The sequence below is a fragment of the Lissotriton helveticus genome, chromosome 11 (assembly GCF_964261635.1).
Source record: "Lissotriton helveticus chromosome 11, aLisHel1.1, whole genome shotgun sequence".
Classification (NCBI taxonomy): Eukaryota; Metazoa; Chordata; class Amphibia; order Caudata; family Salamandridae; genus Lissotriton; species Lissotriton helveticus.
Window position 1 is genome coordinate 710,661,403 of NC_136072.1, and position 19,997 is coordinate 710,681,399.

The following is a 19,997-nucleotide window of genomic DNA, read 5'->3' on the forward strand; positions in this document are numbered from 1 at the left end:
CCATTTGGTTTGTTAAGGAAATTTTCACTTCTCGTTAGTCAATCCTCATCAAGTCACAGAGTTAAACAGCAAAAATTCAAACTAAATGTAAACATTAAGACAATTTCAACACTCAGGAAGTGTTTAAGAGAGCAGGTGGTTTGGAAGGGTTCGTAGTCTGGACCTGTCCTGCCTGATCATGACGAGTCACAAAAAGAGTAATTTTTTTATGTAGCGTGTCTTGCTTAGGCTTTTGGACTCTTTCTGAGTACACTTGAGGGCCCGGTCCCAGCGCCGTAATATAGGGAAAAGAGGGTAGAAATGCGCAGTGATTGATTACTGCTCATCTGTGCCCTGTCACTCACTTTGAGTGATACGTGTTGCTATTTTTATTAATTGTATGAAAGCATGTGAAATAAGTGGGGGCAACAGGGCACTGCTGGTTCCTGCCCCGTCCTTATGTTACTTTATTTTTTAGGTTTCGGCCTGGCGTGAGCAGCACATGGCTCATATACGACAACAGTGACATCATACTCATGGAGCTGCGATGGCCGAGTGGTTAAGGCTTTGGACTCGAAATTCAATGGGTTTTCCCTGCGCAGGTTCGAATCCTGCTTGCAGCGTCGTCCGATTTTGCATGAACACCATTTGGTTTGTTAAGGAAATGTTCACTTCTCGTTACGCAATCCTCATCAAGTCACAGAGTTAAACAGCAAAAACTCAAACTAAATGTAAACATTAAGACAATTTCAACACTCAGGAAGTGTTTAAGAGAGCAGGTGGTTCGGAAGGGTTCGTAGTCTGGACCTGTCCTGCCTGATCTTGACGAGTCACAAAAAGAGTACTTTTTTATGTAGCGTGTCTTGTTTAGGCATTTGGACTCTTTCTGAGTACTCTTAAGGGCCCATTCCCAGCACCGTAATATAGGGAAAATAGGGTAGGAATGTGCAGTGATTGATTACCGCTCATCTGTGCCCTGTCACTCACTTTGAGTGATGCGTGTTGCTATTTTTATTAATTGTATGAAAGCATGCGAAATGAGTGAGGGAGACAGGGCACTGCTGGTATGTGCCCCGTCCTTCCGTTACTTTAATTTTTAGGTCTCGGCCTGATGTGAGCAGCACATGGCTCGTATACGACAACAGTGACATCATACTCACGCAGCTGTGATGGCCGAGTGGTTAAGGCGTTGGACTTGAAATCCAATGGGGTTTCCCCGCTTAGGTTCGAATCCAGCTTGCAGCGTCATGAGATTTTGCTTCAGCACCATTTGGTTTAGTTAAGTAAATGTTCACTTCTCGATATTCAATCATCATCAAGTCACAGAGTTAAACGACAAAAACTCAAACTAGATGTAAACATTGAGACAATTTCCACACCCAGGAAGTGTTTTAGAGAGCAGGTGGCTCGGAAGGGTTCGTAGTCTGGAGCTGTCCTGCCTGATATAGACAAGTCACGAAAAGAGTAATTTGTTTTTTATGAAGCATGTCTTGTTTATTCTTTTGGACTCTTTCTGAGTACACTTAAGGGCCCGTTGCCACCACCGTAATATAGGGAAAAGAGGGTAGAAATGTGCAGTGATTGATTACCGCTCATCTGTGCCCTGTCACACACTTTGAGTGATGCGTGTTGCTATTTTTATTAATTGAATGAAAGCATGCGAAATAAGTGAGGGAGACAGGGCACTGCTGGTACGTGCCCCGTCCTTCCGTTACTTTAATTTTTAGGTCTCGGCCTGATGTGAGCAGCGCATGGCTCGTATACGACAACAGTGACATCATACTTGTGGAGCTGCGACGGCAGAGTGGTTAAGGCGTTGGACCTCAAATCCAATGGGGTTTCCCTGTGCAGGTTCGAATCCTGCTCGCAGCATCGTGCGATTTTGCATGAACACCATTTGGTTTGATAAGGAAATATTCACTTCTCGTTACGCAATCCTCATCAAGTAACAGAGTTAAACAGCAAAAACTCAAACTAAATGTAAACATTAAGACAATTTCAACACTCAGGAAGTGTTTTAGAGAGCAGGTGGCTCGGAAGGGTTTGTAGTCTGGACCTGTCCTGCCTGATCTTGACGATTCACGAAAAGAGTAATTTTTTTATGTAGCGTGTCTTGTTTAGGCTTTTGGACTCTTTCTGAGTACACTTAAGGGCCCATTCCCAGAGCCGTAATATAGGGAAAAGAGGGCAGAAATGTGCAGTGATTGATTACTGCTCATCTGTGCCCTGTCATCACTTTGAGTGATGCGTGTTGCTATTTTTATTAATTGTATGAAAGCATGCGAAATAAGTGAGGGAGACAGGGCACTGCTGGTACGTGCCCCGTCCTTCCGTTACTTTAATTTTTAGGTTTCGGCCTGATGTGAGCAGCGCATGGCTCGTATACGACAACAGTGATGTCATACTCAAGCAGCTGCGATGGCCGAGTGGTTAAGGCGTTGGACTTGAAATCCAATGAGTTTTCCCCGCGTAGGTTCGAATCCTGCTTGCAGCGTCATGACAGAGTAGTTAAGGTGTTGGACTTGAAATCCAATGGGGTTTCCCTGCGTAGGTTTGAATCCTGCTTGCAGCGTCATGAGATTTTGCATGAACACCATTTGGTTTAGTTAAGTAAATGTTCACTTCTCGTTATGCAATCCTCATCAAGTCACAGAGTTAACCGGCAAAAACTCAAACTAGATGTAAACATTGAGACAATTTCCACACCCAGGAAGTGTTTTAGAGAGCAGGTGGCTCGGATGGGTTCGTAGTCTGGAGCTGTCCTGCCTGATATAGACAAGTCACGAAAAGAGTAATTCTTTTTTAGGAAGCGTGTCTTGTTTATTCTTTTGGACTCTTTTTGAGTACACTTAAGGGCCCGTTGCCACAACCGTAATATAGGGAAAAGAGGGTAGAAATGTGCAGTGATTGATTACCACTCATCTGTGCCCTGTCACTCACTTTGAGTGATACGTGTTGCTATTTTTATTAATTGTATGAAAGCATGCGAAATAAGTGAGGGCAACTGGGCACTGCTGGTACCTGCCCCGTCCTTCCGTTACTTTAATTTTTAGGTCTCGGCCTGATGTGAGCAGCGCATGGCTCGTATACGACAACAGTGACATCATACTAATGAAGCTGCGATGGCCGAGTGGTTAAGGTGTTGGACTCGAAATCAATGGGGTTTCCCTGCGCAGGTCCCAATCCTGCTTGCAGCGTCGTGCGATTTTGCATGAACACCATTTGGTTTGTTAAGGAAATGTTCACTTCTTGTTACGCAATCCTCATCAAGTCACAGAGTTAAACAGCAAAAACTCAAACTAAATGTAAACATTAAGACAATTTCAACACTCAGGAAGTGTTTTAGAGAGGAGGTGGTTCGGAAGGGTTCGTAGTCTGGACATGTCCTGCCTGATATTGACGATTCACGAAAAGAGTAATTTTTTTATGTAGCGTGTCTTGTTTAGGCTTTTGGACTCTCTCTGAGTACACTTAAGGGCCCATTCCCAGCGCCGTAATATAGGGAAAAGAGGGCAGAAATATGCAGTGACTGATTACTGCTCATCTGTGCCCTGCCACTCACTTTGAGTGATGCGTGTTGCTATTTTTATTCATTGTATGAAAGCATGCGAAAAAAGTGAGGGCAACTGGGCACTGCTGGTACCTGCCCCGTCCTTCCGTTACTTTAATTTTTAGGTCTCGGCCTGATGTGAGCAGCGCATGGCTCGTATACGACAACAGTGACATCATACTCACGCAGCTGCAATGGCCGAGTGGTTAAGGCGTTGGACTCGAAATCAATGGGGTTTCCCTGCGCAGGTCCGAATCCTGCTTGCAGCGTCGTGCGAATTTGCATGAACACCATTTGGTTTGTTAAGGAAATGTTCACTTCTCGTTACGCAATCCTCATCAAGTCACAGAGTTAAACAGCAAAAACTCAAACTAAATGTAAACATTAAGACAATTTCAACACTCAAGAAGTGTTTTAGAGAGCAGGTGGCTCGGAAGGGTTCGTAGTCTGGACCTGTCCTGCCTGATCTAGACAAGTCAGGAAAAGAGTAATATTTTTTTTATGAAGCGTGTCTTGTTTAGGCTTTTGGACTCTTTCTGAGTACACTTAAGGGCCCGTTGCCACCGCCATAATATAAGGAAAAGAGGGTAGAAATGCGCAGTTATTGATTACCGCTCATCTGTGCCCTGTGACTCACTTTGAGTGATACGTGTTGCTATTTTTATTAATTATATGAAAGCATGTGAAATAAGTGAGGGCAACAGGGCACTGCTGGTTCCTGCCCCGTCCTTATGTTACTTTATTTTTTAGGTCTCGGCCTGACGTGAGCAGCGCATGGCTCATATACGACAACAGTGACATCATAATCATGGAGCTGCGATAGCCGAGTTGTTAAGGTGTTGGACTCGAAATTCAACGGGGTTTTCCTGCTCAGGTTCGAGTCCTGCTTGCAGCATTGGGCGATTTTGCATGAACACCATTTGGTTTGTTCAGGAAATGTTCACTTCTCGTTACGTAATCCTGGAGCTGTCCTGCCTGATATAGACAAGTCACGAAAAGAGTAATTCTTTTTTATGAAGCGTGTCTTGTTTATTCTTTTGGACTCTTTCTGAGTACACTTAAGGGCCCGTGGCCACCTCCGTAATAGAGGGAAAAGAGGGTAGAAATGCACAGTGAATGATTACCGCTCATCTGTGCCCTGTCACTCACTTTGAGTGATACGTGTTGCTATTTTTATTAATGGTATGAAAGCATGTGAAATAAGTGAGGGCAACAGGGCACTGCTGGTTCCTGCCCCATCCTTATGTTACTTTAATTTTTTAGGTCTCAGCCTGACGTGAGCAGCGCATGGCTCATATACGACAACAGTGACATCATACTCATGGAGCTGCGATGGCCGCGTGGTTAAGGCGTTGGACTCGAAATCCAATGGGGTTTCCCTGCACAGGTACGAATCCTGCTTGCAGCGACGTACGATTTTGCATGAACACCATTTGGTTTGTTAAGGAAATTTTCACTTCTCGTTAGTCAATCCTCATCAAGTCACAGAGTTAAACAGCAAAAATTCAAACTAAATGTAAACATTAAGACAATTTCAACACTCAGGAAGTGTTTAAGAGAGCAGGTGGTTTGGAAGGGTTCGTAGTCTGGACCTGTCCTGCCTGATATAGACAAGTCACGAAAAGAGTAATTTGTTTTTTATGAAGCATGTCTTGTTTATTCTTTTGGACTCTTTCTGAGTACACTTAAGGGCCCGTTGCCACCACCGTAATATAGGGAAAACAGGGTAGAAATGTGCAGTGATTGATTACCGCTCATCTGTGCCCTGTCACACACTTTGAGTGATGCGTGTTGCTATTTTTATTAATTGAATGAAAGCATGCGAAATAAGTGAGGGAGACAGGGCACTGCTGGTACGTGCCCCGTCCTTCCGTTACTTTAATTTTTAGGTCTCGGCCTGATATGAGCAGCGCATGGCTCGTATACGACAACAGTGACATCATACTTGTGGAGCTGCGACGGCAGAGTGGTTAAGGCGTTGGACCTGAAATCCAATTGGGTTTCTCTGTGCAGGTTCGAATCCTGCTCGCAGCATCGTGTGATTTTGCATGAACACCATTTGGTTTGATAAGGAAATATTCACTTCTCGTTACGCAATCCTCATCAAGTAACAGAGTTAAACAGCAAAAACTCAAACTAAATGTAAACATTAAGACAATTTCAACACTCAGGAAGTGTTTTAGAGAGCAGGTGGCTCGGAAGGGTTTGTAGTCTGGACCTGTCCTGCCTGATCTTGACGATTCACGAAAAGAGTAATTTTTTTATGTAGCGTGTCTTGTTTAGGCTTTTGGACTCTCTCTGAGTACACTTAAGGGCCCATTCCCAGCGCCGTAATATAGGGAAAAGAGGGCAGAAATATGCAGTGACTGATTACTGCTCATCTGTGCCCTGTCACTCACTTTGAGTGATGCGTGTTGCTATTTTTATTAATTGTATGAAAGCATGCGAAATAAGTGAGGGAGACAGGGCACTGCTGGTACGTGCCCCGTCCTTCCGTTACTTAAATTTTTAGGTTTCGGCCTGATGTGAGCAGCGCATGGCTCGTATACGACAACAGTGATGTCATACTCATGCAGCTGCGATGGCCGAGTGGTTAAGGCGTTGGACTTGAAATCCAATGAGGTTTCCCCGCGTAGGTTTGAATCCTGCTTGCAGCGTCATGACCGAGTAGTTAAGGTGTTGGACTTGAAATCCAATGGGGTTTCCCTGCGTAGGTTTGAATCCTGCTTGCAGCGTCATGAGATTTTGCATGAACACCATTTGGTTTAATTAAGTAAATGTTCACTTCTCGTTATGCAATCCTCATCAAGTCACAGAGTTAAACGGCAAAAACTCAAACTAGATGTAAACATTGAGACAATTTCCACACCCAGGAAGTGTTTTAGAGAGCAGGTGGCTCGGAAGGGTTCGTAGTCTGGAGCTGTCCTGCCTGATATAGACAAGTCACGAAAAGAGTAATTCTTTTTTATGAAGCGTGTCTTGTTTATTCTTTTGGATTCTTTTTGAGTACACTTAAGGGCCCGTTGCCACCACCGTAATATAGGGAAAAGAGGGTAGAAATGTGCAGTGATTGATTACCACTCATCTGTGCCCTGTCACTCACTTTGAGTGATACGTGTTGCTATTTTTATTAATTGTATGAAAGCATGCGAAATAAGTGAGGGCAACTGGGCACTGCTGGTACCTGCCCCGTCCTTCCGTTACTTTAATTTTTAGGTCTCGGCCTGATGTGAGCAGCGCATGGCTCGTATACGACAACAGTGACATCATACTAATGGAGCTGCGATGGCCGAGTGGTTAAGGCGTTGGACTCGAAATCAATGGGGTTTCCCTGCGCAGGTCCCAATCCTGCTTGCAGCGTCGTGCGATTTTGCATGAACCCCATTTGGTTTGTTAAGGAAATGTTCACTTCTTGTTACGCAATCCTCATCAAGTCACAGAGTTAAACATCAAAAACTCAAACTAAATGTAAACATTAAGACAATTTCAACACTCAGGAAGTGTTTTAGAGAGGAGGTGGCTCGGAAGGGTTCGTAGTCTGGACCTGTCCTGCCTGATCTAGACAAGTCAGGAAAAGAGTAATATTTTTTTTATGAAGCGTGTCTTGTTTAGGCTTTTGGACTCTTTCTGAGTATACTTAAGGGCCCGTTGCCACCGCCATAATATAAGGAAAAGAGGGTAGAAATGCGCAGTGATTGATTACCGCTCATCTGTGCCCTGTGACTCACTTTGAGTGATACGTGTTGCTATTTTTATTAATTATATGAAAGCATGTGAAATAAGTGAGGGCAACAGGGCACTGCTGGTTCCTGCCCCGTCCTTATGTTACTTTATTTTTTAGGTCTCGGCCTGACGTGAGCAGCGCATGGCTCATATACGACAACAGTGACATCATAATTACGGAGCTGCGATAGCCGAGTTGTTAAGGTGTTGGACTCGAAATTCAATGGGGTTTTCCTGCGCAGGTTCGAGTCCTGCTTGCAGCATTGGGTGATTTTGCATGAACACCATTTGGTTTGTTCAGGAAATGTTCACTTCTCGTTACGTAATCCCGGAGCTGTCCTGCCTGATATAGACAAGTCACGAAAAGAGTAATTCTTTTTTATGAAGCATGTCTTGTTTATTCTTTTGGACTCTTTCTGAGTACACTTAAGGGCCCGTTGCCACCTCCGTAATAGAGGGAAAAGAGGGTAGAAATGCACAGTGAATGATTACCGCTCATCTGTGCCCTGTCACTCACTTTGAGTGATACGTGTTGCTATTTTTATTAATTGTATGAAAGCATGTGAAATAAGTGAGGGCAACAGGGCACTGCTGGTTCCTGCCCTGTCCTTATGTTACTTTACTTTTTAGGTCTCGGCCTGGCGTGAGCAGCACATGGCTCATATACGACAACAGTGACATCATACTCATGGAGCTGCGATGGCCGAGTGGTTAAGGCGTAGGACTCGAAATTCAATGGGGTTTCCCTGCGCAGGTTCGAATCCTGCTTGCAGCATTGGGCGATTTTGCATGAACACAATTTGGTTTGTTAAGGAAATGTTCGCTTCTCGTTACGCAATCCTCATCAAGTCACAGAGTTAAACAGCAAAAACTCAAACTAAATGTAAACATTAAGACAATTTTAACACTCAGGAAGTGTTTTAGAGAGCAGGTGGTTCGAAGGGTTTGTAGTCTGGACCTGTCCTGCCTGATCTTGACGATTCACGAAAAGAGTAATTTTTTTATGTAGCGTGTCTTGTTTAGGCTTTTGGACTCCCTCTGAGTACACTTAAGGGCCCGGTCCCAGCGCCGTAATATAGGGAAAAGAGGGTAGACATGCGCAGTGATTGATTACTGCTCATCTGTGCCCTGTCACTCACTTTGAGTGATACGTGTTGCTATTTTTATTAATTGTATGAAAGCATGTGAAATAAGTGAGGGCAACAGGGCACTGCTGGTTCCTGCCCCATCCTTATGTTACTTTAATTTTTTAGGTCTCAGCCTGACGTGAGCAGCGCATGGCTCATATACGACAACAGTGACATCATACTCATGGAGCTGCGATGGCCGCGTGGTTAAGGCGTTGACTCAAAATCAATGGGGTTTCCCTGCACAGGTCCGAATCCTGCTTGCAGCCTCGTGCATTTTGCATGAACACCATTTGGTTTGATAAGGAAATGTTCACTTCTCGTTACGCAATCCTCATCAAGTAACAGAGTTAAACAGCAAAAACTCAAACTAAATGTACACATTAAGACATTTTCAACACTCAGGAAGTGTTTTAGAGAGCAGGTGGCTCGGAAGGGTTCGTAGTCTGGACCTGTCCTGCCTGATCTTGACGAGTCCCGAAAAGAGTAATTTTTTTATGTAGCGTGTCTTGTTTAGGCTTTTGGACTCTTTCTGAGTACACTTAAGGGCCCATTCCAGAGCCGTAATATAGGGAAAAGAGGGCAGAAATGTGCAGTGATTGATTACTGCTCATCTGTGCCCTGTCACTCACTTTGAGTGATGCGTGTTGCTATTTTTATTAATTGTATGAAAGCATGCGAAATAAGTGAGGGCAACAGAGCACTGCTGGTACCTACCCCTTCATTCGGTTACTTTATTTTTTAGGTCTCGGTATGACGTGAGCAGCGCATGGCTCATATACGACAACAGTGACATAATTCTCATGGAGCTGCGATGGCTGGGTGGTTAAGGCATTGTAAGCGAAATCAAATAGGGTTTCTCTGCACAGGTTCGAATCCTGCTTGCAGCGATGTACGATTTTGCATGAACACCATTTGGTTTGTTAAGGAAATGTTCACTTCTCGTTAGTCAATCCTCATCAAGTCACAGAGTTAAACAGCAAAAATTCAAACTAAATGTAAACATTAAGACAATTTCAACACTTAGGCAGTGTTTTAGAGAGCAGGTGGTTCAGAAGGGTTCGTAGTCTGGACCTGTCCTGCCTGATCTTGACGAGTCACAAAAAGAGTAATTTTTTCATGTAGCGTGTCTTGTTTAGGCTTTTGGACTCTTTCTGAGTACTCTTAAGTGCGCATTCCCAGCGCCGTAAAATAGGGAAAAGAAGGTAGAAATGTGCAGTGATTGATTACCGCTCATCTGTGCCCTGTCACTCACTTTGAGTGATGCGTGTTGCTTTTTTTATTAATTGTATCAAAGCATGCGAAATAAGTGAGGGCAACAGGGCACTGCTGGTACCTGCCCCGTCCTTCCGTTGCTTTATTTTTTAGGTCTCGGTCTGACTTGAGCAGCACATGGCTCGTATACGACAACAGTCACATCATTCTCATGGAGCTGCGACGGCCGAGTGGTAAATGCGTTGGACCTGAAATCCAATGGGGTTTCCCTGCGCAGTTTCGAATCCTGCTTGCAGCATCGTGAGATTTTGCATGAATACCATTTGGTTTAGTTATGTAAATGTTCAGTTCATGTTATGCAATCCTCATCAAGTCACAGAGTTAAACGGCAAAAACAAAAACTAGATGTAAATATTGAGGCAATTTCCACACCCAGGAAGTATTTTAGAGAGCAGGTGGCTTTGAAGGGATTGTAGTCTGGACCTGTCCTGCCTGATCTAGACGAGTCACGAAAAGAGTCATTTTTTATGTAGCGTGTCTTGTTTAGGCTTTTGGACTCTTTCTGAGTACACTTAAGTGGCCATTCCCAGCGCCATAATACAGGGAAAAGAAGGCAGAAATGTGCAGTGATTGATTAGCGCTCATCTGTGCCCTTTCACTCACTTTGAGTGATGCGTGTTGCTATTTTTATTAATTGTATGAAAGCATGCGAAATAAGTGAGGGAGACAGGGCACTGCTGGTACATGCCCCGTCCTTCCGTTACTTTAAATTTTTAGGTCTCGGCCTGACGTGAGCAGCGCATGGCTCGTATACGACAACAGTGACATCATACACATGCAGCTGCGATGGCCGCGTGGGTAAGGTGTTCGACTTGAAATCCAATGGGGTTTCACTGCGTAGGTTTGAATCCTGCTTGCAGTGTCATGAGATTTTGCATTAACACCATTTGGTTTAGTTAAGTAAATGTTCACTTCTCGTTATGCAGTCCTCTTCAAGTCACAGAGTTAAACGGCAAAAACTCAAACTAGATGTAAACATTGAGACAATTTCTACACCCAGGAAGTGTTTTACAGAGCAGGTGGCTCGGAAGGGTTCGTAGTCTGGACCTGTCCTGCCTGATCTAGACAAGTCACGAAAAGAGTAATATTTTTTTATGAAGTGTGTCTTGGTTAGGCTTTTGGACTCTTTCTGAGTACACTTAAGGGCCCGTTGCCACCGCTGTAATATAGGGAAAAGAGGGTAGAAATGCGCAGTGATTGATTACTGCTCATCCGTGCCCTGTCACTCACTTTGAGTGATACGTGTTGCTATTTTTATTAATTGTATGAAAGCATGTGAAATAAGTGAGGGCAACAGGGCACTGCTGGTTCCTGCCCCGTCCTTATGTTACTTTATTTTTTAGGTCTCGGCCTGACGTGAGCAGCGCATGGCTCATATACGACAACAGTGACATCATACTCATGGAGCTGCGATGGCCGAGTGGTTAAGGTGTTAGACTTGAAATCAATGGGGTTTCCCTGCGCAGGTCCGAATCCTGCTTGCAGCGTCGTGCGATTTTGCATGAACACCATTTGGTTTGTTAAGGAAATGTTTACTTCTCGTTACGCAATCCTCATCAAGTCACAGAGTTAAACAGCAAAAACTCAAACTAAATGTAAACATTAAGACAATTTCAACACTCAGGAAGTGTTTTAGAGAGCAGGTGGCTCGGAAGGGTTCGTAGTCTGGACCTGTCCTGCCTGATATTGACGATTCACGAAAAGAGTAATTTTTTTATGTAGCGTGTCTTGTTTAGGCTTTTGGACTCTTTCTGAGTACACTTAAGGGCCCATTACCAGCGCCGTAATATAGGGAAAAGAGGGCAGAAATATGCAGTGATTTATTACTGCTCATCTGTGCCCTGTCACTCACTTTGAGTGATGCGTGTTGCTATTTTTATTAATTCTATGAAAGCATGCAAAATAAGGGAGGGAGACAGGGCACTGCTGGTACGTGCCCCGTCCTTCCGTTACTTTAATTTTTAGGTCTCAGCCTGATGTGAGCAGCGCATGGCTCATATACGACAACAGTGACATCATACTCTCGCAGCTGCGATGGCCGAGTGGTTAAGGCGTTGGACTCGAAATCAATGGGGTTTCCCTGCGCAGGTCCGAATCCTGCTTGCAGCGTCGTGCAATTTTGCATGAACACCATTTGGTTTGTTAAGGAAATGTTCACTTCTCGTTACGCAATCCTCATCAAGTCACAGAGTTAAACAGCAAAAATTCAAACTAAATGTAAACATTAAGACAATTTCAACACTCAGGAAGTGTTTTAGAGAGCAGGTGGCTCGGAAGGGTTCGTAGTCTGGACCTGTCCTGCCTGATCTTGACGAGTCACAAAAAGAGTAATTTTTTCATGTAGCGTGTCTTGTTTAGGCTTTTGGACTCTTTCTGAGTACTCTTAAGGGCCCATTCCCAGCGCCGTAATATAGGGAAAAGAGGGTTGAAATGTGCAGTGATTGATTACCGCTCATCTGTGCCCTGTCACTCACTTTGAGTGATGCGTGTTGCTATTTTTATTAATTGTATCAAAGCATGCGAAATAAGTGAGGGCAACAGGGCCCTGCTGGTACCTGCCCCGTCCTTCCGTTGCTTTATTTTTTAGGTCTCGGTCTGACTAGAGCAGCGCATGGCTCGTATACGACAACAGTGACATCATACCCGTGGAGCTGCGACGGCAGAGTGGTTAAGGCGTTGGACCTGAAATCCAATGGGGTTTCCCTGCGCTTGTTCGAATCCTGCTTGCAGCATCGTGCTATTTTGCATGAACACCATTTGGTTTGTTAATGAAATGTTCACTTCTCGTTAATCAATCCTCATCAAGTCACAGAGTTAAACAGCAAAAACTCAAACTAAATGTAAACATTAAGACAATTTCAACACTCAGGAAGTATTTTAGAGAGCAGGTGGTTCAGAAGGGTTCGTAGTCTGGACCTGTCCTGCCTGATCTTGACGAGTCACAAAAAGAGTAATTTTTTCATGTAGTGTGTCTTGTTTAGGCTTTTGGACTCTTTCTGAGTACTCTTAAGGGCCCATTCCCAGCGCCGTAATATCGGGAAAAGAGGGTAGAAATGTGCAGTGATTGATTACCGCTCATCTGTGCCCTGTCACTCACTTTGAGTGATGCGTGTTGCTATTTTTATTAATTGTATCAAAGCATGCGAAATAAGTGAGGGCAACAGGGCACTGCTGGTACCTGCCCCGTCCTTCTGTTGCTTTATTTTTTAGGTCTCGGTCTGACTTGAGCAGCGCATGGCTCGTATACGACAACAGTGACATCATACTCATGCAGCAGCAATGGCCGAGTGGTTAATGTGATGAACTTGAAATCCAATGGGGTTTCCCCGCGTAGGTTCGTATCCTGCTTGCAGCGTCATGAGATTTTGCATGAATACCATTTGGTTTAGTTAAGTAAATGTTCACTTCTTGTTATGCAATCCTCATCAAGTCACAGAGTTAAACGGCGAAAACAAAAACTAGATGTAAACATTGAGACAATTTCCACACCCAGGAAGTGTTTTAGAGAGCAGGTGGCTCGGAAGGGTTCGTAGTCTGGACCTGAATGAATGAATGAATGAATGAATGAATAACTTTATTGTGTGGTTACTTAAAACCCTTACATTAAGACCAAAATATAAAATTACAAAAGTTAAAATCGAAAATATTTCTGCGAGCAGACATTATGAAGAAATTCACAGAGTTCCGAAGGGCGCACACAGTCGCGGTCCTGGGAGGACCACCCGATGTCCTGCCGCAAAGTCTCTAGTCCTGAGCGCCCCTGGCTGCCATCAACTCAGACCCGGTCTGTTGTATAAACTTTCCGAACGAGGCCATCTGTTTTACTGTACTCAGGGTGTATAGTTGAGGGATTGCCTCCTTAGCTGTGCGTGACCCCACGTCCCTAAGGATAGGCCTGAGGTAGAGGGTGCGGGGTGCACGTAGGGCAGGGCATCAGAATAGTAAATGGGCCAATGACTCACGTTTATAATTGCAGAGTCTACATTCCCGAACTCCTGTGCCAGCGTTTCCCGGATGATATAGTTCTTTGAGGGGGAGAGGGTGCTGTCTGTTGGCTAGGATCTTGTGGAGAGCTGGAAGGCCCACGGCCTGCGTGAGATGATTTTGAGGGTTATACGCGGTGTGTGGCAAGCATAGGGACTCGTGAAAGGCTCTTTTCGCAAGAGACTCAAGGTCCAAGTCTCGGGAGCGAGCACGCACTTGCTTTTTGAGCGCATATTTGATGGTCGTGTAGTTGACAAGGTCTGGATTCCACGACTCGATCGCGAGGTTGAGTTGGATCTTGGCTGATTCAATGGTAGCTGACCAAGGGTTCCCGGGTTCAATGAAGATGTATTTCAGAACGGCCTTCAGTGTGTTATCGCGTGCCGCTGTTGTGAGGTAATAAAATTTGCTTAGGGCTGCCATCTCTTCCAGAATTTGTTGGTTAAGTGAAAATTCCAGGCGTATTAAAGTGTTTCTTATACATTTTGGTACATGGTACAGTCTCTTGTATGCCCCGCATTGAATTTTTTCCAACTCCTTGTGCAATTTACCCGGGTATGCTTGTTGTGCGTAATTGAGTGCCGGCATTAACTTGGCCTTGAGGACTCTTTGAATAGCCGTTGTTGATGGGCTATGTAAGGAGGCTTGTAGTTTGCATAGGGCGAAGGTGATGGTCTTCCCTTTACCCTGAATTTTCTTTAGGTGGGTGCCACACAACCCCGATTCATGGTAGCAGACCCCCAGATACGTGTATTTCTGTGTACTGTCCAAGGTCAAATGGCCGAGTCTCCATTTTGCTCTTTTTTTTTGGGGTAGTGTCCGAAGATGACTATTTTTGACTTAGTCGGGTTAGCTACCAGCTTGTTTTTGTTATTGTATATTGCCAGGGCGGTAAGTGCCTTTTGAAGCCCTGTTTTGTGTGATCCAGGATTACGAGGTCATCCGCGTATTGCATGAAGTGAATTTTGGTTGCCCCGATCTTTGGCGTTGTTAAGGCGGCCCCCAACAGGGCTATCTCCATGTCTGCTGTGTATAAATTAAACAGCAGAGGTGCCAACACGCACCCTTGTTTTAAGCCACGGTTCGTGTCAATCTTGTCCGTTGCAGAGTCACTTGAAAGTTTAATTCTTACCCAGGTGTTTTGATACAAAGATTGTATGGCTCTTAACAGAGAGGGGTCGATGTTCCAATGGACCAGTTTTCTCCATAGGATAGTGCGATCTATTCCATCGAACGCAGCTGAGTAATCGATGAAACAGGCGAACAATGGGAGACTTTTACGCAGCCGAGCACGATTAGCTAGATAAGAAAGTGCAGTGATATTGTCTACAGTCGAAGACCCTGGTCTAAAGCCGGTTTGACAGAAAGGCAGGAGGTTTTCTTCGCTTGCCCAGTTCGAAAGGTCCGTCAAGATGGCACTGGCGTAGGCTTTGCCCTCGATGTCCAAGAGGACAATCATGCAGTAGTTCGTTGGGTCCCATTTGGTCCCTTTCTTGTGGATTGGATGCAGGAGCGATCCTCGCCATGAATCAGGCACGTCCCCCGTTAACCAGCAATTAGTGTATAAATAGGTCAGATTTTCGGACCAGAATTCAATGTTTGATTTGAACAGATGGCCTGGGAGTCCATTGGGGCCCGGTGCGCCGTTAGGTCTAATTTTTTAAAATATTTTAGACACTAGAGATTTTCTGGGGGGGGGGGGGCGTGGTATCGATGATTAAAGCCCGATACTCTCTTAGTGTGGGCGTATCGTATGGCTGAGTATTTGATCGTTCTTCGTTATAAAGCGCTTTTACGTGAGAGACCCAGACTGATGCCTCTAGAGAGTTTTCTTTGTGATTTGTGCCACGACCGAGGAGACTTATGTAACTCCAGAACTCTTGTGATTTCCCGGGGCTCAACAAGTCAAAGATTTTCAGCCACTGAGCCTCGCAGTAGTTACGCTTTGCAGCCCACACTTTTTTGGAATGGCTCTTTGCGGCCTCCTTCAGTTGAGTTTTGTTTATGATTGTACGGTTTTTCTTGTGGGCTTTTCGTTTTTTATTTAAGTCCTTTGCACTTGCTTTAATTTCTGCATTAAATCCAAAGGCCGTCGGGGGGTGCCAATGAGTTGTCCTTTGTTTGTCCCCGCTTCCCCGGAGTTTTGCCGCTAGAGTCACGGTGATTCCGTCCCATATTGCTATTGCGTCTTGGCTTTGTTTACACGGATGTTTACACGGGTGCCAACCTGCCCACGAATTTGCCCAGTTGTTAAAAGTGGCGGTGGCTACCTGTCCCCATTTAATTCTTCTGGGCAACTTTATTAATTCTTGGCCGTCCGTTGCCCCGATGCATTCGAGCCTGTGATGTGGTTGCGCTAATAAGTTCATAGTAATTGTTAGGGCGGCATGGTCGCTGTCATTGCGTTGGTGAACAGTGAAGTTTGTCATTTGGGCTTGGAGTTTATCGCTTAAAATGATGTAGTCGATCGTCGTTTGATTGTTGTACGTTGGATCGACCAAAGCTCCCGGGGAGTTCTTTAAGAGCACTGTATGCGCCGTCGCCAGTTTGTAGTTTTTTAAAAGTTCATTCAGTACTTTGGCAGCCCCGCGCTGTGGGTTTTGTTCACTTGAGACCCCTATGTTATGAGTGTTGAAGTCTCCGAGGATAATGCAGTCTAATGCTGAGTGGCGTAGCAGTAAGGTTTCTAATTGGTTTGCAAGTGTGAGCAAGTTAGCTGTGTTCTCCTGCAAGTTATGGTAGATGTTGATTAATAGTATTAGGGCAGTGCTATTGGTAGAATGGGGGACTTTCAAGATGCCCGCCTGAAGGATGTCTGGTTGGTTATGAAGTTCCATGAATTCTATGTTTAACGAATGTTTTATGTAGATGCAAGTACCCCCTGAGGGTCTTCCAAATATGTTCTTCTTTTTTGCTGCCTTGCCGTATTCTACGTATCCTCTTAGTGACAGCGGGTGGATCAGCCAGGTTTCCTGTATGCATATAATGTCTGCTTCCTCCAAGAATATCACCGCGGCTTGGTTTAGTAGCAGCTTTTTGAGTCCTGCAACGTTCCACGTTAATATTTTTAAGCTCTCAATGGTTCTCTTTTTATTTAAAGGTTTTGCACGCTCGATTGGGGTGTGTTGATAAAATCGGGCTAAATTTGCGGAACAGAGTGTGTTAGGAGCTGGAGTTTAGTGCTAATGATAGCCAGGACCAGTCTTTACTTGCGTGACCCCTAGTTATGCACAGTCGATTTCCTTGGCTGGGGTTAGTTGTGATCTTGATTGGGGTTCCATTGAGTGGACTGATGTTAGTGCTGCCTTTACACCCCTGGAGGACAGACACAACTTTTGGCCGATGGATAGAAGTAGAATTTGTGCTGCCAGTCTTGACCTGTTCCTCATTGTCCAGCATAGAGTGTGGCCTCAATGTTTTTAAAATTGAGGGATATTTTTGTGCCGGCTTTGTCTTTATCTTTATGCCCCAGCTTTCCAATAGAGAATGTTGGCACCTCAGTGCCTCCGCCAGGTCTGGGCTGATGAAAGTTAATTCCGTTGTTTTGTTTTTTTCCTCCGCCTCCGGGGGCAGGAAAGAGATGGTTTCGATGTCCGTGGTTTTTATGCCTGCCAGTCCCGGGATGTTTGCGCAGAGTGTTAAAAGATTACTGCGGTTTAGGATATCCCATTTTCCTTGTGATGTATATTCTGGATATAGCAGTATTTTCCGCTCCCTCACGCTTGCGTAGCTTGCAGAGCTTGCGCTGGCCTCGCTGAGCCATTTTTTTCCCTGCGTCCCAACTGGAGGTAGTGGTGTCGAACCGGGCTGGTAAGCGTTTATCTGGTGTTTTGGCCCCATTGTAGATTGAGACGCCTCCAAGGGAGTTATGCTGGGTGGACTGTTCTTCCGTAGCCTGTTCATGGCGTGCTCCGGTTTGAGGCATGTTAGTCCAAGGGGGGCACAATGGGAATCTCCAAAGATGTCATTGGAAGTTTTTGAATTGTCAGGGTGTGATGCTCCACTCGATGTGAGCTTGGTTTGCGCAGGGAGCTCAGAACTTGTTTGGCGGGGCTCCTGCTCGCGTGGCGTTGCTTTGTTTGCTTCTTTGTGCTTGTGTTCCTGCGATTGATGCGCGTGAGCTGTGGCGGGTTGGGGGGCCGCGAGGAGAGCTGGCAGGCATAGATCCGTTGCAGAGGGGTCTGTGTGTGGATTTCCAGTGGTTAGTTCACTTGCATCAGCAGTTTGCATGGTGGCTACAAGGTTGCGTGTTTCATCTGTTATGGTGTTACTGGAAGGCTGCTTATCGGGCCGTAGCCAATTATAGATAACGCTGGTGGCATATGCGTTGTTTTTCTTCTCCTTGTTGAGTTTTCTTAGTTTTTTCTTGTTTTTCCTTGACAGGTTTTGTGACTCTGGGCTGGGCAATTTGGAGATTTGTTGAGAGACTTGATTTTCAGTCTTGTTCAGGGTGGCCCTTGTTCCGCAAACGGTGGACGTTGCAGGCGAGGCCATGGGAACGGACTTTTCCAAGCTGCTTCCGCAGGAGATTGCTGGGCCATTATCCATGGGGTGTACCTGGGCAAATCCCTGTGTGATTAAAAGCTTGCTCTCCTGGCAGTTTTTTTGTTTGCTTCACCCTTAAGGTCCTCTAATAATGTTGACATGATGTTTGGTAGTTTTTCTAAACTGTGCAGGATCGGGCTGCAGCTACATGACTCTGGCTTGAATTGTGTACTGTCCTGTGCTCTGCGTATCAGAGCATTCAATTTGTCCAGTTTTGAATCTATGTCAGAGATCAAATTTGCCACTATTTGTAGTATATTGATCTGGACGTCGAGCTTGTCTGCGTGCATGATCGCTGGTCCTGTCATAGAAAAAAGGGCTTCGCTTATCAATATTAGATGATTTGTGTTGGCGGAGGCACTGTCAGGGAGCGGGGGCGATTTCAATAGATGGTTTGAGGCCCTATCGAGTGGTTGTCGGATTGCTCCTTCCATTGTGGCGTGGGTGTCGTTGGCTAAACCTGTGTGCGTGGCTATGATGGAGGAAAGTGATTCTTTCTTGTCGGCATAAATGCTGTCTGAGGTGTCATGCGTGTTTGCATTGATTGAAAGAGCTGTGCTCCTCTGGCAGTCCTCTGGTGGGGGGAAGGTCGTGGCCATGGTGTTTGATTGAGTGGGCCCGAGCGCCACCCTGTCTGATGTCGTGAGTTTAAGAGATGTTCCACTCTGGAGCTTAAATATTATTGGTGAGAGGGGAATCCTGATGGCCCGAGGACTTGCGAGCGGTGGGCTTGGCCCTTCCTCCGTTACTTTAGCCATGGTTGGACTGTCCGAAGTCCTGGGGCAAGCAGGAGGAGAGATTGTTTTGGGTCTCAAAAAGCTTCTTATATCTCTATTTCTTGCGGGGTAGTTTGAGCGTTCTTTAATGCTAGGCCTGGGCTTGTGCGCATTTAGCTTCTCAGGGCTGTGAGATTTCCCCGAGGTGTCAGCCGGAAGGTGAACTATAGGAAAGTGAGCCGGAGGTTCCGGCAGTTCCACGGCAAAGTCAATGTAAGGTCCCGGGAAGGTTGGGGTTGCTCCAGTCGCTCCTGCTGTTGCTGAATGTTCCCCGTCCCAGGGCCCTGAGCCTTGATGGGTCCCCCCTAGTTCTGATGCCGGAGGGTAAAATAGCTTTGCCTTCCGTCTCTTGGCGGAGCTGTGGGGCCGGGTCCTCTCCTGGGACTGAATTAGGGTGGAGTTTCTGGTCCTCATTTTTGGGATTGGTTGGTATGACTTGCCTAGGCAGCTGCTATTTAATTAGGGCGGCCCGCATAGTGGATGGAGTCTGTGGTATCTCCTAGGGTCCCCTGCTGTGTTAAGGGGTGCCCTGGCTTCCCTGCTGCAAATCCAATACTCGAGCTGGTGGGCAAGCGCGAATTACCCAGGGGGAGGATCAAGCTGTGTGCCGAAAACTATAGGCACCCCCCTAATCCTCTGGTCAGGAAAGATGTTGTTCCGCTTCGTGTAGGTGGCGTGCTGCGGCACTGGGTTGGGGTCTCCTGTGTGCCAGCCGCTGCTATGCAGGGGGATATCATTTGGAACTGGTACTGTGGCTCCTGTAGCTCCTGTAGCGCCGTGACCCCCCGTTGGCGGGGGCGGGGAAGCACGGGGAAGCACGGGCAACGAGGTGAGGTGGTGAGCACCTGAGAGTACCTGAGAGCAGGGGGCCAGAGGGGGCTGTGATGCCACTTTGCTTACTTGGCTTGCTTGGCCGCTTTCTGTGGCTCTTGCCGTCCGCCGTCGACTGCAGGTGAAACGGCCCCGCCGCTTTTGCTTTTGCTGTGCTTGCTATGCTTGCTTTGCTTGCGCCTTCACCCCTGTTCGCCTTCCACCAGC

The 19,997-nt window shown here is 45.8% G+C and overlaps 15 non-coding genes across 15 annotated transcripts; all 15 read left to right on the forward strand.

The window, feature by feature from the left end:
• The first annotated feature begins 520 nt into the window (after window positions 1-520).
• On the forward strand, window positions 521-602 carry TRNAS-CGA (transfer RNA serine (anticodon CGA)). The gene has a single exon. It is a non-coding gene; the product is annotated as a tRNA-Ser (tRNA).
• Window positions 603-1,142: 540 nt separating this feature from the next.
• On the forward strand, window positions 1,143-1,224 carry TRNAS-UGA (transfer RNA serine (anticodon UGA)). Its single transcript has one exon. It is a non-coding gene; the product is annotated as a tRNA-Ser (tRNA).
• Window positions 1,225-2,391: 1,167 nt separating this feature from the next.
• Window positions 2,392-2,473, forward strand: TRNAS-UGA (transfer RNA serine (anticodon UGA)). The gene has a single exon. It is a non-coding gene; the product is annotated as a tRNA-Ser (tRNA).
• Window positions 2,474-3,717: 1,244 nt separating this feature from the next.
• On the forward strand, window positions 3,718-3,798 carry TRNAS-CGA (transfer RNA serine (anticodon CGA)). The gene has a single exon. It is a non-coding gene; the product is annotated as a tRNA-Ser (tRNA).
• A 544-nt stretch (window positions 3,799-4,342) lies between these two features.
• Window positions 4,343-4,424, forward strand: TRNAS-CGA (transfer RNA serine (anticodon CGA)). The gene has a single exon. It is a non-coding gene; the product is annotated as a tRNA-Ser (tRNA).
• Window positions 4,425-4,855: 431 nt separating this feature from the next.
• On the forward strand, window positions 4,856-4,937 carry TRNAS-CGA (transfer RNA serine (anticodon CGA)). Its single transcript has one exon. It is a non-coding gene; the product is annotated as a tRNA-Ser (tRNA).
• Window positions 4,938-5,481: 544 nt separating this feature from the next.
• On the forward strand, window positions 5,482-5,563 carry TRNAS-UGA (transfer RNA serine (anticodon UGA)). Its single transcript has one exon. It is a non-coding gene; the product is annotated as a tRNA-Ser (tRNA).
• A 541-nt stretch (window positions 5,564-6,104) lies between these two features.
• On the forward strand, window positions 6,105-6,186 carry TRNAS-UGA (transfer RNA serine (anticodon UGA)). The gene has a single exon. It is a non-coding gene; the product is annotated as a tRNA-Ser (tRNA).
• Window positions 6,187-6,808: 622 nt separating this feature from the next.
• On the forward strand, window positions 6,809-6,889 carry TRNAS-CGA (transfer RNA serine (anticodon CGA)). Its single transcript has one exon. It is a non-coding gene; the product is annotated as a tRNA-Ser (tRNA).
• Window positions 6,890-7,433: 544 nt separating this feature from the next.
• TRNAS-CGA (transfer RNA serine (anticodon CGA)) lies at window positions 7,434-7,515 on the forward strand. The gene has a single exon. It is a non-coding gene; the product is annotated as a tRNA-Ser (tRNA).
• Window positions 7,516-7,945: 430 nt separating this feature from the next.
• Window positions 7,946-8,027, forward strand: TRNAS-CGA (transfer RNA serine (anticodon CGA)). Its single transcript has one exon. It is a non-coding gene; the product is annotated as a tRNA-Ser (tRNA).
• A 1,783-nt stretch (window positions 8,028-9,810) lies between these two features.
• On the forward strand, window positions 9,811-9,892 carry TRNAS-UGA (transfer RNA serine (anticodon UGA)). Its single transcript has one exon. It is a non-coding gene; the product is annotated as a tRNA-Ser (tRNA).
• A 1,168-nt stretch (window positions 9,893-11,060) lies between these two features.
• Window positions 11,061-11,141, forward strand: TRNAS-UGA (transfer RNA serine (anticodon UGA)). The gene has a single exon. It is a non-coding gene; the product is annotated as a tRNA-Ser (tRNA).
• A 541-nt stretch (window positions 11,142-11,682) lies between these two features.
• Window positions 11,683-11,763, forward strand: TRNAS-CGA (transfer RNA serine (anticodon CGA)). Its single transcript has one exon. It is a non-coding gene; the product is annotated as a tRNA-Ser (tRNA).
• A 541-nt stretch (window positions 11,764-12,304) lies between these two features.
• Window positions 12,305-12,386, forward strand: TRNAS-UGA (transfer RNA serine (anticodon UGA)). Its single transcript has one exon. It is a non-coding gene; the product is annotated as a tRNA-Ser (tRNA).
• Window positions 12,387-19,997: the final 7,611 nt, after the last annotated feature.